Source organism: Carya illinoinensis, chromosome 2, assembly GCF_018687715.1.
Source record: "Carya illinoinensis cultivar Pawnee chromosome 2, C.illinoinensisPawnee_v1, whole genome shotgun sequence".
Classification (NCBI taxonomy): domain Eukaryota; kingdom Viridiplantae; phylum Streptophyta; class Magnoliopsida; order Fagales; family Juglandaceae; genus Carya; species Carya illinoinensis.
In genome coordinates, this window is record NC_056753.1 from 60,633 (window position 1) to 73,770 (window position 13,138).

Here is a 13,138-nt window from a genome sequence, read left to right on the forward strand (position 1 = left end):
GAAAAGAATAAAATAATTGGATTAAGGGTGAACAATAACTCTCCAATAATAAAGAGCTCCCTTAATTTACTGTAGCAATTATTGAGCTTTAAATTTTTGGCTAATCCAATATAGATATTTTTTTCTCACATTTAGCTAAAGTTTGGACATGTATTGACATTTCGCTAAACCATTGTCAATACTCTAATTTGGTCCAAATACATCAATGCTGCGCAAAAGCTCTAATATTGGTGAGCCAAGATAGAAAAGTTAGAAAAATTCTCCTCATAATCTTCGCATGACACACCACATATAATTCTTTTGATTTTTTTTTTCTTGCTAAATGTATGATTTATGAATGATGAGTTAAAAATACCAATAAGCTTAGAAAAAATAAAATAATAAATAAATAAAAATAAATATGGTGTATGAGATAAGTAACAAAGCTCAAAAGTTGATTGGATTTGAAATAGAGCTTTGCTACTCATCATTTACACACACTACACATCACATTTATTTTTATTTCTTTTGATTTTATTCTTCTTAAAAATAATTGAATTATTCTACTCATCATCTATACACTACCTATTTAGTAAGAGAAAAAAAATTAAAAATTAAAAAATTATATATAGTGTATAGTATGAAAATGATGAGTTGAATTTTTCTTCTGAAGACCCCAATTTTCATACAAAAGGGAAAATAAATAAATAAAAGGACAAATTTCTTCAAGGGACCCATGAAGACTGTGTTTTATCATTTTCCATTCTCAACTAATGACAAATAGGTAACTTAAGGGTGTAAGACTGTTGGTCTGGACCGAAAATCTAATCGGACTAAACCGATAGTCTTATTGATCAGTCTTAGAGTGCCATTTTTTTTTACCAGACCAATTATTTTAGACCAGACCGTAGCTGTATTTCCAGCTTATATATAGTATGAAGAGAAATGATAAAAGTTACAACTTCTTTAAAATTTTTCTAAATCTTCAAATAAAATAATATGTTTTGAAATATTTATTTTAGTTTTGATTTTGATTTGTTGTGTTTGAATTTTTTTTTTAAAAAAATACTATTTTATTGATAAGTTGTAAATAAAATGTAAATAGGTTGTCCATGAATATTACTTAACAACCCGACGTTCTTGGAGCCAATATCTTATACCCATAAGACCCCTTATCTTATTTCTGCGAAATAAGGAAAAATAACAGGGTTGGGGGCTTACCCAACTCCAAACAACAGGATGACGATCCTGCATTAGAATTAAACTTCGTAAATATATTTCATTTAACATTCAGCTCACAATAAAAGTCAAACGGCATGTGAATTATAGATTGCTAATGTAGACAAATGGATATTTCGGTTAGAAATTTAATTTTGATAAAACGTCCCAACAAAAAATACTGTCCTCTTTCAATTATGTGACAAGTATATACAATACTACAACATATCACAATTTTGAGACAAGGAATTCTGGATAAGTGGTATAATAATGGACCCTAAACAAATTAAGAGTAAAAAAAAAATAAACTTCTGGCGGAGATCAAGGCTTGTTGATACTCTCCTATTACAGGTTATCTGAGAACCCTGTGCTTTTGTCGGTCATTTTTGCAGCTTCTTCATCCAGCGAGATATAGTCCAACCGGAATTTCTTAAGGACATAATCTTGGCCCGGTCAAACCTACTTCCTCTAAAGCCTGTTATCTTTGATGACACCATGGGCATCACAAGAACTGCGGATGCATTGATTGAATCTTCCCCAATACCTAGTGAAAATGCACAAGCACTCTGCAAGAGCACGAGATAAAAAGTCAAATAGCTAATTCTCAAGTCATAGTAATCATTCAAAAAGATGCATCATGCCAATTAGCAGCACCTTTGCCTTGGCTATTATATCTGTAATCTTCATCAGCACTACTTGCACAAATGATCTCGTGTCTTTACTATGTGCATCTTCAGATGGCTTAACCAGCCTAAAACCAGAGAAATACACGTCATACATTAGTGAAAAACACGGTTGAAAACATCTAAAATTTGTTGTTTTTTGCTCCTTTTAGTCCCACACCGGTGGGAAATAATAAAGGGGCAGATTTTTGAGGTTATAAATAAGAGGCTTAGCCTCTTAGTTTAAGTACACCAGTTGAAAGCTTATCTAGTAACTTTTGACTTTAGTTAAGTTCCTCTATTAACCTTTTATAAAAGGAAAAGAGGTGTAGAGTTAAAGATTTACTAGTGGGATAGCTTTGTGGGTGTGGTGAGGAGAAAAATTGTGTGATTGTAACAATTTTTCACATAGTAAATTTTCTTCTCTGGGTCTGGTGGTTTTTCTCCTGTTTTGGAGTTTCCACGTAAATTTCTTGTGTTGTTATTATTTCTCTATTTTTCTTGTTATTCCTGTAAAGGGTAGATCCTAGGGGGGGTGAATTTGGAGGTCCAAATTCCCAACAATTGGTATCAGAGCCACTAGGTTCTTTTTGTGGGGTGGAGCTTTGGTGTGGTAGTGTGGATACGTACAGTCTAAGGAGGTTCTGTCTAGGAGATTGGAAATTTTAAGTGTGTCCATTGTGACCCTCCAATCTTTCCTGGGAACTGACTTAGTGAGGTACTATTCATTTCTACAGTAAATTCATCAAAGCAATGTCAGGAAGTAGGCCTTCAAATCTTGTCAAATTTGAGGTAGAGAAATTTGATGGGAGAATCAATTTTGGCTTGTGGCAAGTACAAGTCAAGGATGTCTTGATTCAATCAGGATTACACAAGGTATTGAAGGGCAGACCAACACATGAAGTCAGCACTGGTACTAGTGTGACTGGTGAAATGAGCAGATTTAAAATGAGCGATGAAGATTGGGAGGATCTGGATTTGAGAACAGCAAGTGCGATACGTCTGTGCCTGGCCAAAAATGTTCTTGCAAATGTGCATGGAATATCTACGGCAAAGGAACTCTGGGAAAAACTTGAAGAGTTGTATCAGACGAAAGGCGTCTCAAATCGTGTGTACCTGAAGGAGCAGTTTCATACACTGCGGATGAGTGAAGGTACAACTATTTCAGATCATTTAAGCATTCTCAATGGCATTGTCGCTGAGCTAGAAGCTATTGGAGTTAAAATAGATGATGAGGATCAAGTCTTGAGACTCATCTGGTCTCTTCCACCTTCCTATGAGCACATGAAACCTATTTTGATACATGGGAAGGAGAAAATAATTTTTTCAAAGGTTACCAGTAAAATCTTTTCTGAAGAGAGAAGACTAAGTAGTGGAAGTAATGTTCCACTTGAGAACTTAGTGATGGTAGCAGCTGGAAATGGGAAGATGAAGAACTCCATAAAGAGGAAAGTAGTCTGCTGGGGGTGTGGACAATCTGGGCACGTCAAGAAAAATTGTCCAAGAGATGGAGTAGGTTCGGCAAGTGGCTCCAAGTCAGTAAATGGAGATACTGGAAATGATGCTAATATTGTGTCTCTCTCCATGGAAGATTTTGCTCTTTAAAAAGAGACATGTACATCCTCATGGCATGTCGCTAATTCCCAAAGTTGCCATGATAGAGGATGTGTTAATGTTAGCGAGTCCACAAGTTTGCACACATGCATTGGTTTGGCATTGATGCAGGGTGTGTGGTGGAAATTCATGTCAATGGCTGATGAACTTCCAGGAAAGCCAAACGTGGAAGTTACACCATAATTTTCAGCAAGGTTGTTTTTCGACATGGGCCGAAGTGAAATGCTTGGAATTGGTTTATTCTAAGTGGATATGCTTTTATGGTGAAGCATAATAGCGGAAGTTATGAAGATCTTCATTGAGATGAAGCTTGGCTGTGGGACCAGTCAAAGTCGCAAGGTGCAGATTGTTGTTTTTTACTCCTTTTAGTCCCACACCGGTGGGAAATAATAAAGGGGCAGATTTTTGAGGTTATAAATAAGAGGCTTAGCCTCTTAGTTTAAGTGCACCAGTTGAAAGCTTATCTAGTAACTTTTGACTTTAGTTAAATTCCTCTATTAACCTTTTATAAAAGGGGAAGAGGCGTAGAGTTAAAGATTTAATAGTGAGATAGCTTTGTGGGTGTGGTGAGGAGAAAAATTGTGTGATTGTAACAATTTTTCACATAGTGAATTTTCTTCTCTGGGTCTGGTGGTTTTTCTCCTGTTTTGGAGTTTCCACGTAAATTTCTTGTGTTGCTATTATTTCTCTATTTTTCTTGTTATTCCTGCAAAGGGTAGATCCTAAGGGGGGTGAATTTGGAGGTCCAAATTTCCAACAAAATTTGCACAATAAATGAACGGATATCCTAGAATAACGAAACACTACGTTTTGATAAGTTACAATATTGAAACATTACTACAACAGAAACAATTGAAATACTAGAGTACAGATTTTTTATTTATTTTTTGATAACCAGTAGAGTACAGAATCATATACTGTTAAGTGCCGGTTTGGGTAACAAAGATACCTGAGAGATCTGAGGTGGGTTCGTATGGTTAAAATGTTTTCAACCCCCAAAGACATTAAACAATACTCAAGCACAACACTCCAACTAACATTCAGATTACTGTAGCATGATTGATATTTCATTTCAAATAACTTTTTCCATCCTTTTCCCATCAACCATTCTTCTCTCTCCCTCTCTGTCAATGACCCTCACCCTGTTAATTATTATTTTACGTTTTCAGTGTTATTATTTGAGTAATACTTTGGCCACCGCTGGTGGCTGGGGGCCACCGCTGGCTTTTTTTTATTTCTTTTTTCTTTTTTCTTTTCTTAGTGATTAAGAAAAAATTGTGTAATATTATTATAAATTTTTTTATATTTTTTTAAAATATTTAAAAGTATTAAAAAATGATTTAAAAAAAATTGTTTTTTTTTTTTGTTTTGCCTAGCGGTGGCTCTAGTTGTACTCTTATTTAAGACAAACTGTTCCTATTTTACGTTTTTGCAACATGGATGCAAGAAAGCAAAAGTATCTTAATGATAGTTGACAACCTTGAATTAGGTAAGATCAGTTCTATATGTCATTATGTTCTCATTTTCTTCTATTTCAAACCCATAACGAATATAGATCGTTGGAAAACCAAAGGTTTCCATCAATTTACAGAATGTTTCTGCAGGTCAAATAAAGCATCGTACCCATCCACTTCTGTTGAAATGCTTGAAGACACCACAGAAACTAAAGATGAATTATCTTTGCCGCACTACCTGGAAATTTTCAGAATAAGTCCCCCCCATCTTTACTTTTCTAGATTAAAATCAACAACTACCACGACCATATAACCTTTTGATTCATCAGTTGCCAGCAAAGAAATGCCTATGAAGACAGACATCATTCTAAGTATGACCATTGTTGTCCTTAGTGCATCAAATACCTGTTTTGGGGAACAGATGATAAAGAATGCAATAAATCTTTAATCACAACTTTTATTTTTGACAAGTAAAAAAAAAAGCCCATACAAAAGAATTGACACATCAAAAGCATCAATTGCCGATACTTTATGTCTATACGGATCACTCATCTAATGGGGCATTCTCCACAGTCAAACTGATGGAAGCTGATTTAGGATGCATGAAGTATGCCATTCAAAAATAGGTATTAGAATTTCTCAAATGAAAGATACATAAGCAAGGAAACAGGTTTCCTATGGAGTCATTTCAGAGATGTCTCTGGATGAAATTCAATTCATGGGGAGGGGAAGATGAGGCGAAATTCAATTCATGGAGAGGGGAAGATGAGGCATAGTGAGCACTCCCAAGAATACCACCAATCAGAATGTTAAGTTTTAAAAACATCAACAACACATAAATATCTCACTTTCGCTCACAAACACACACACACACACACACACAAGTTGAGCATGGCTCATTGTTCAAGCACATAAGCTAATTTAGAGAGAGACAGAGACAGAGAGAACCTGATATTCTTGAAAGTATATGAATCCTGTACAAATGGAGAAGAAAGTCCAAGCAATCTGAAGCATGGGAACAATAAGAATTGCATCGAATAGAGACAATCCTTCATTTAACCTTGTCATCTGCATTAGTTGGAGAAACACAGAGTGTGAATTCATCTAGAAGTTGGATGCAACAAACGTCTAAATAAATTTGACCCACTAAAAAAAATTTGAAAACAGAGGGAAAAAAGGAGTTCTGTTATAGTTTTTACCCAGAATCCAGCTGTACTAAAAAAATAAAAGAAGCATGGAGTACGTGAACCAGCCGTGTAATCGATAACCACTATACATCGCCAATCGTAACAGATTAGAGCTGAAAAGAGAAAGAATTCAAGTTACAAAAAAAGGAACTGCACAATTTTATTAGTCGTCTCAGAAGGGCAATTATGTCCAAGGCAACTGACTTACAGAGATTTTGCAAATAATACTGAGCATGATCCTACAGCACCTGAAACTATAACATAGGAAAAAGGAAGCAGCATATGCCAAAATGGTCTAAGGTCATGCCCAGAAACAGTAAGCATAAGCTCTCCTCTCCTGTATTCACCGTGTTGATCATAAAAAGGGTAGATGCTTGGTGACATTTGGATCAAGTAAATCAATAAAGATACATAAACACAGTGGAGCAGTTGGCTCTCAAGTGCTCACCGGTAGATGGAGTGATGTAAGGCAACAATGACGATCAAAATCAGACAGTAAAGAAGGAATGTAATGTTGCTGTATTTCTTCGCCAACTGTTCTGGTGTATAAACTGAAATGGAGAAATATAGCCAGACTTCAATTCCTTTATTTTTCTGCCAACGCTATTTGATGTATGTGTGATGTCCTTCGAGGCTCCTTTTTCCCTCTTCTTCTTTTTCTATCTTTTCTATCCATTCTTGAATATTTATGGCAGTTACTTCTTACCATGGTTAGAAGCACAAAAAGGATAACATTATCTATTCAAACTTAACTTAGTCAAGTTACCAGTGGAAGCGGGAAACTTCCATATTTTTCAAGTTCGAATAAATAACACTGCATTTAAAACCATAAGCTTTTAGTTTATGATCTAAAATTCGCCATTTATCAATTGAGTGAGTTCAACGTTATACATAAGGTTGACTTCCAACTAATACAGCTTAGGCCACCACTATTACAGTATAGTCTTTAGCGATTAAGATAGATATAGATTGTTTGCTAATGGAACATCAGCCAAAACGTGTTTCTTGTTTTAAAAAATAGCACGAATATGGGTAGTTTTGGGATTAGTATTGTGGGTTGTTTTTGGGTCATTAGGGGCACTTTATTATGGGCTAGATGTTTTCTTGTATACGTTCAGTGTACTTGGTTACTCGTTTTGATATATAAAATATTTTTATTTCATTGACAATAAGGAATGTGTTAGGGACCCTGGTCAAGTCCCTAGGCAATAAGTTCTCCACGCCAATGGTGGTCTTGTGATGACCGGATCCTTGTTCCTCTCTTGCTTGGTTCTCGAACAATGGTGGCCAAGTTGACCACTTGGGTATGGTGTGGTTAGGTGTTTAGGCAAAGATGAGTATATGGAGTGATGGAAATGGGTAGGCTAAGTGTTTAGGGTTCACAATTCTCTATGGACGGTTTGGCTTGTTCCTTGAGTGTAGTGCCAAGTAGATTGGGCTAAGGTTGATGTGAGTGAGTGAGGCTAGGGTTTGTGGTTTGGAGCAACAAAGGTGGCCGAAATTATCCAAGGGGACTTAGGGTGGTGCCTAAGTGGATGGAGGCTATGATTGTGGAAGGATTCCTAAGTGGTAGGAATCCTTGAGGATTTGGTGGGCTAGTTAAGTAAGTCAATGTTGACTTGAGAGAATTAAAGGAGGAGAGATTTAAGGAATTGAAGATGATTGTCAATTCCTTAAATCAAGGGATGAGGGATTTAAGAAATTGAAGAGGATTATCAATTCCTTAAATTATGGGATTGGATTGGGAGGAAGTCAAGGCTCCTATAAGGAATGAGTTTCCTTATGGAGCATTGGGGGTGGACTATGGCAAATACTATAGTGGGTGGCACTAAGTGCTTGGATGGATCAAATGAGGCAAATGGTGAAATGTGACAATGAACATCCGAAGAACACAATGAATTCTCAAGAACAACTCAAGAACAATTCAAGAACAATGCACACAAACTAACAATATCAATGGAAAGTAAATGGAAGACAAGAGAGTGAATGAATAATACTTATAAGATTGATAGATTGAATTACACTAATTCACGAATTGCAAAATGTGATTCTCTCCTTAGGAATTCACGAATTGCACCCCAAAGAGCCTAAGTGCTAAGCACCGAAATGGATGATCTCAAGAACAAAGCCGTCCAAAGCAAATTGTCAAAAGATATGAAAGAAAGGACTAAGGGTCCTATTTATAAGAGTTACAACTTGGAAACTCCCAAAAGGCCCATTGGAAATAAATAAATAAAAAGAAAATAAATAAAAAGAAATAACATAGTAGCGGGCCAAGTTGGCCCAAGCATGTATGAGCCTATGGTGGGCTAGGATGGTGCATGGTGATCTTCGGTCTGGTCCATGGCTAGGTGGCAGAACATGGCTTGCTGATGGACATAGCATGATGCCATGCAAGGCCTGCTGGTGGTGAGCCATGTGTGCGTACTGCATGGCCCAGGCTGGTGGCCTAGGCATTGAAGCTGCAAGGCATGGGCTGGAGCCATGCGCTGGATGGCATGCCAGGTGGATATGCCGCTGGCCTAGCCTGCAAGGCATGGGCTGGAGCCATGCGCTGGATGGCATGCCAGGTGGATATGCCACTGGCCTAGCCTGCAAGGCATGGGCTGGAGCCATGCGCTGGATGGCATGCCGGGTGGACATGTCACTAGCCTAGCTTGCAAGGCATGGGCTGGATGACATGCTAGATGACATGCTTGCAAAGGCATGCCACTAACCTGGTTAGCGTGCGGTGTGGGGCGCACGCAAAGGTGCACGCGAGGGGGCGCACGCGCAAGGGCTTGCGCATGCGCATGGGCGTGCATGGGTTAGACCGCGTGCGGCTTCCAACCTCGCTGGCCTGCATGCTGGGCGCCTCGTGCGTGTCAACGCGCGGGCCAAGGCATGCATGTAGGCTAGCCATGGTGCCATCCTCACCTCCCAAGAGCAGTGTCGAGGCTTGTCCCGAGGCCGCTTTTCTAGGGATTTTAACAGAACAACTCTAGTATTTGTCTACCTCTAACATACGCATTCTAGAGCTTTGACATAATCTTCTTCAATACTGCACTCAGCAGATTAGCAACAACTTTGATAGGACGATAACCTTTAACATCCATATCCCCGATTGTTTTAGGAATGAGTGCTATAAAAGTGGCACTTTAGTTTTTTCTCAAAAGCATAGTTTGAAAAAAAAAAAAAACTCTGGAAATACTTTCATGATATCTTCTTTTAACACATCCCAACAAGATTGAAAGAACACCAGAGTAAATCATCCAAGAATGTTGTTGCATCACTAAGCCACACTTCTTATCACTCAGGAAACCTTCATCGCTTCAAAGGCCTCTCAAGCCACGAGACTTCTTGTTGGTCTGTGGTCTTAAATGCCAATCCATCCAGATTTGGCCCCTATGCGAACCACTCATAGAGAGGGTGTTTTTATTTTTTTTATTTTTTATTTTAAGTAATAAGAAGATTTTATTAATACAAATAAAATAGGCATAGTCCGTGTACACAGGGAGTATACAAAAGAACACCTAATTACATTCTAGCTAAGGAAAGAAAGTCATAGACATTGTTTCCATCAAGTACAATGGTTGAAAACCACAGCATTAAAGTGTGCATAAAAAGATTCTGAAGCTTCGCCATTGTGGATTCCCTATCTTCAAAGCATCTCTCATTCCTCTCCGACTATGTGCACCATGTGATACACAATGTGATCATCTTCCATACTGCCGCCACTTGAGGACAACCTTGAAGTTCCTTCCAACAAGCCATAAATCCGCCACCCACGGAGGCTTACCCAAGCAATATCCATTCTTCTAAACATCTCATTCCATAACCCCATCATGACCTCAAAATGCAATAGTAAGTGATCTACAAATTCTCCCTAGTTTTTGCACAAAAAGCACCAATCCATCACTATAATTCCCCTATTTCTCAAATTGTTCATAGTCAAGATCTTCCAAGAGTGGCAGTTCATATGAAAAAAGCTACCCTAGTAGGCTCCCGTGGTCTCCAAATCCTCTTCCATGGAAATGATACATGGCCTTGGGTTGACAAAATCTTGAAGTAGGTCTTGACTGTACATTTTTTACTACCATTAGCCCTCCATTGCAACCTATCCTCTTGAGCAGCATTATTTCCCATGGAATAGGGCAACCTGGAGAAATCAAACACAGCTTGCAATTCCCAATCATGAATATTTCTATTAAAAAGAATATTCCACTGATAAGATCTATGGGAGAATACCCACATATTTGCAATAGAGGCCTCTCTGTTAGCTGCGATACTATAGAGTGCTGGAAATGCCCTGTATAAAGCGCACTCTCCACACCAGACATCATGCCAAAACCTGATTCTAGAACCATCTCCCACCACGAATCCTATGTAACTTTCGAAGCCCTACCAACCCCTCATAATAAATTTTCATAAGCTTACACCATGTTTCCCCCCTTACTTGGAGCATTAGCCTCCCCACGTACTCTCATATCTATAATCAATAATCTCCTTCTAGCAACATGATGGGGCAATTCTTCTTAAGCAACAACTCACAGGTGGAAGTCCATTTGGTGTCAATATGTTTAAAAAATCTCCCATATTGTCTTGTTCAGATGTATTTATTGTTCCATCAAAGCTATAATATTGCTTAATTTCACCAAGAATTCTTTGAATGATCATGACATTTATTTCATAGACAGAATGAGTTTTCAGTGTTAAATAGTTTGATTCGTCATTTACAACAAGTTTTTTGGATAATTGTGAATATCTTGGGAAGACAACATTCATGAAAGAATATATAGAATAAACATCATTTCTATAAGGAATAAACATTTCATTGACAATGATTGGTGTTGTTCCATTGACGAGTTGGAGCAAATAATTTGAGAAATTTGAATCTAATCTTGCTTGTTCTCAATTAACTTAATCTTACATAGGATAGAACATAAATAGGAGGAAGCTAAACTAATATCAATATGTTCTTGTCTTGTGCCTTTATGAATTACATGCAAAACTTGACGGAAAACCCCACTAAACACAATAACTTTGCTACCAAATGGTAATTTAGAATCATTTATATCTTTCAACATTTTATCTAATACTTCTATAGGTTGTTTCCTCACACTACATGTACCATATTTGTCGGTCTTATGGAGTCTTGAATTATGAATATGTTGTTCAACTCCTTGGTAAAATAAATGCAACAACACCAGACGATGCAATTGCGAGTGAGATTAATTGTTTTGACATCACTGCAGTGAGAAGTGCTTTATATATTTGAATTTCTTCCCTGGGCCACCAAGGTTATCAAGGTTATTATGAAAATGCCATTCAAGGTTATTGCAAAAATGCCATGTTTCTAATATTCTCATAAGCCGAAATAGGTAGAAATTTAAGGGAATTTCGTTACCATGCTTAGTATATAAATCAAGGGAGGGTTATTTTGAACTTGTTTGTGTCCGGGTTGCATTATTTGGGCTTACCTTACCATGGGCTAACTTTTTATGGACTTGCTTTTAAATTTCCAAAATAAAGTCTAATTATGTTATGAGTATTTAAATGATATTGGTATTGATTAGATTTTATGTAAAATTGAATAATTATGTTAATAGTAAGAAACTCAAATTATTTTATGTAATATAGTATGTGTTTAATTAAATAGAATATTATGATGTACTTTCTAGAAAATTAGTGATGTACAGTAATTCGTACAAGTGACAAGTCACAAAGTGAGATTTTGAAATTAGCGCTACAAGAGAAGTAGCTTAACCATAAAATTAAGATTAGCGGGCATTAGCTAGTTAGATTATTATTACAACCAAATCTTTGGAAACCAATGTTTGTGTACCACTCATATCATGATATCTGTAAGCATGTCGTTCATCATTATATATGATCATATTTAATTTCGCATATTATAGTCATGTATAATACAATTCATTCATTTAATATCATGTATAAAATATAAATTCATTGACCAGTTTCAATAAAAATATTATATGAATCTAAATAGTTTTAATAAATATTAATTTATGCATTAATCTCAATTGTTCACATTAAGTTATAAGCACACGACAAATGTAGTGTCTTATACACAATCACAAATTTAATACAAACACTCTAAATTTTTTTTGTTCAACTAAAGAAAATAAAGCACTACATGTTTAATCTTTCAATTTTTTTTTGTAATTCTTATTGAATACAATGATGAAAAAGTTAATATATGTTTGTTTGATAATATTTTTTTTTACAATAAATTCCCAAAAAAAAAAAAAAATTCAATTGTTAGATAACTTAAAAAGAAATATAGTTTTGAATCAGTTGTAATCGATCTAAAACTAGTTAAGATTGACCTAAATCAATTAATTAAAGTAGTTTAGTTAATGATTCAATAAGTTCAATAACGCAGTTCAATTTCTAACTTACCCAATTTGATCTATTGAATCAAACCATTTTTTCAAACTGTGCTCCTTACAATAATAAACTAAAACTCCAAGTATATTGTTGTCAACTATTGGTCACCACAAAAATCATACTTGTATATAATTTTAGAACTATAAAATTTATTAGAAGTGCTACCAGCACTATACGAGACGAGATTGCCCCTTTCTCGCACCCCACATGCGATGGTTTTCTTTCGAAATCTATCACCATATACTGAGGGTGAAGCCCCCATTTCATGCGTCGAAATGCGGGAAAGGGGTTGGGATGCTCTTGCCCTTGTTTTTCCTATGGGGCAAGGGCCCCCACCCCTACATGTACAAGTAGGGTTGTCCGCACTGCCTAGGAGGGGTGGAGGCAAGGGCAGCGAGGGCCACCCCTAAAATTAATAAGGTAAGAGAAGTCTCCCCACTCACTCCTTATGTTTTTCCAAGACTTGCCCCAAGGCATACTAACCTTTTTGGAATATCTCTCTCCCCACATATTACCATATTTGGTTTTCACAATCAATCACCACAAAGCCTCCCTCGGTGGCATTCTACATAATCATTGCGCTAAAATGCCTTCATTGAACAAGAGCAAATTTCTAATGTTGAATTCATCACCA

General features: G+C 36.7%; 1 pseudogene; it reads right to left on the bottom strand.

Moving 5' to 3' along the window:
* Nucleotides 1-1,527: 1,527 nt before the first annotated feature.
* On the bottom strand, nt 1,528-10,460 carry LOC122301576 (annotated as a pseudogene).
* Nucleotides 10,461-13,138: the final 2,678 nt, after the last annotated feature.